This window comes from Bos javanicus, chromosome 14, assembly GCF_032452875.1.
Source record: "Bos javanicus breed banteng chromosome 14, ARS-OSU_banteng_1.0, whole genome shotgun sequence".
Classification (NCBI taxonomy): domain Eukaryota; kingdom Metazoa; phylum Chordata; class Mammalia; order Artiodactyla; family Bovidae; genus Bos; species Bos javanicus.
The window spans coordinates 14,381,082-14,383,236 of record NC_083881.1 but is presented as its reverse complement, the minus strand read 5'-3'; the positions used below and the strand labels follow the sequence as shown (position 1 = coordinate 14,383,236).

Here is a 2,155-nt window from a genome sequence, read left to right as displayed (position 1 = left end):
TGAAAAAAGATAAAGTATGGATGGGGGTAAGTGATGACATTATATCAAAAGGAATTCAAGATATAAAGCCTTGAGAATCTTTTTCATTGACAGTGATAGGATTTGAAGAAAATGACATTTCTCTTTTGTTTTTGTGTTAGAATTTTCTGAATTCTCTAATATAATATTCTCAATCACGGCATGCTAGACAAAGGTGGCAGAGGAAGGACAGTCCTTTAGCTCAGGTGATAGTCAAGCTAGAATTGCTAGGGTTAAAACCCATAGTCTTTGTGCTGCTGCTGCTGCTGCTGTCGCTTCAGTTGTGTCCGACTCTGTGCGACCCCATAGATGGCCTCCCACCAGGCTCCTCTGTCCCCGGGATTCTCCAGGCAAGAACACTGGAGTGGGTTGCCATTTCCTTCTCCAATGCATGAAAGTGAAAAGTGAAAGTGAAGTTGCTCAGTCATGTCCGACTGTTAGCGACCCCATGGACCACAGCCCACTAGGCTCCTCCGTCCATGGGAGTTTCCAGGCAAGAGTACTGGAGTGGGGTGCATCACCTTCTCCCAGTCTCTGTGAGCTTCATCCATATATTTGAGTCTACAGCTGGTTAATATAAAACAAGGAGTAAAAGAGAGGGCACACCCAGTATTTTTCCGTGTAGTGAATGGCAGGACAAGGATCAAGAAGGTAAAAAGAACAAAGAAGCAAATTTTAGCCAAATATGAGAAATGATAGTCCAAACAACATGAGTTCCCACCCAATAATGAAGAATAATTTCACACAGAACCATGTTCCTCCAACACTGGGGATATCCTTATGTATAAAGTGTAGGGTATTATATAAGCTTTTCTGCAATAAAGGCACATTTGGTAAGATGGCCAAGTCATTGTTCCTCCTGAAGGGACAAAAGTACCTAAAATATATGAAAAATACTATGGAGGAAGTAGAGGGAGATAGTTTAATGCCTGCCATTTTTTAATACTCAGAACACCTTAGAATTGGCCCTACTACCCTATGCAGAAGAGAAACTCAGACTTTCAAGGATAATCACACATTTCAAGCAAACCAGGACAAAACGAATGGAAATCAACAATATAGCCCTTCTTTTCCTTTTTCAACCAGGGCATAGCTTTTTCAAAGACCGTTTTCTTCTTGCCATACAAATACTATCCATTTGCAAACAGAGAATACTGAACTGTGATACCCTACTCCCCACTACACTAGCCAATCTTTTTGACATTCAGGACATATATTCTTCCAGTACTGCTTTCTATTATAATATATATGGATTTTTATAGAAATGGATTTTAATAAAGTTTTTAACTTAAAATGCTTTTGAGAATAAAGAGGGTATAGGTAACTTTGAATGGGCAAGCTTTGGATACTCCATGGAGCAGAAAACTACTTAGAACAGATACTACACTTGATTTTAGCCAAAAGGCTGAGAAGTAAAGTAGAAAACTCCTTAGAACATAGATCTTTCAGTAATTTCTCCATTTCCCCCCTGCCTTTAGTGATCCTTGTTTAATTGTGTGTGTGTGTGTGTTTAATGTCAATGTCAAGTGTTCCAGTTTCATCAGCGTCATTAAAATATTTAATTCACATGAGTGTTGAGAAAATGATGTGCATTATTAAAAGGGCTTTGCAGTTCATGCAACAGAAGAACCATTCTTTTCTGCCCTGGTACTAATGAGATGGGGGCTGGTGGAGCTGTCTTGATCATATCACCTGTTAGAACAGTCACTCCATCTGCAGTGTCCCATGGAGATCCACAGAGAAAAGCCTCTGTGGTAACCAGTGAAGAGTTTATTGCAACAATTACTTTTACCTCCTTTAGAAACCCCTGTTCCTAGAGAACACATCCCTGAGGAACTGTAATGGGAACTTTCATGACATGGGACTTCCAAGGATAATCATTATTATTACCATCATCCTCATTTTAGTAACTGTAAAATCTTGAACAACGTCACCAAAACTAGTAGCTTTATGTACGTTCTATCATAAGAATTCCCAGTGGTTGCTTTTAAAACTATATTCTTTGGTACCAACATTCTGGACAATTGCTTCAGTCATGAGAGGGGAGTCTGAGTATGTCAGGCTCAATTCCTGCTCCCCAACCTGCAAATTTAAAGTTCCACATTTATTTCATGTTATCACAAGATAAGAAGTTTCT

At 39.3% G+C, this 2,155-nt stretch overlaps 1 pseudogene; it reads right to left on the bottom strand.

Annotated features, from left to right (window-relative positions):
* Positions 1–1,327: 1,327 nt before the first annotated feature.
* LOC133260833 (U2 spliceosomal RNA) lies at positions 1,328–1,435 on the bottom strand (annotated as a pseudogene).
* Positions 1,436–2,155: the final 720 nt, after the last annotated feature.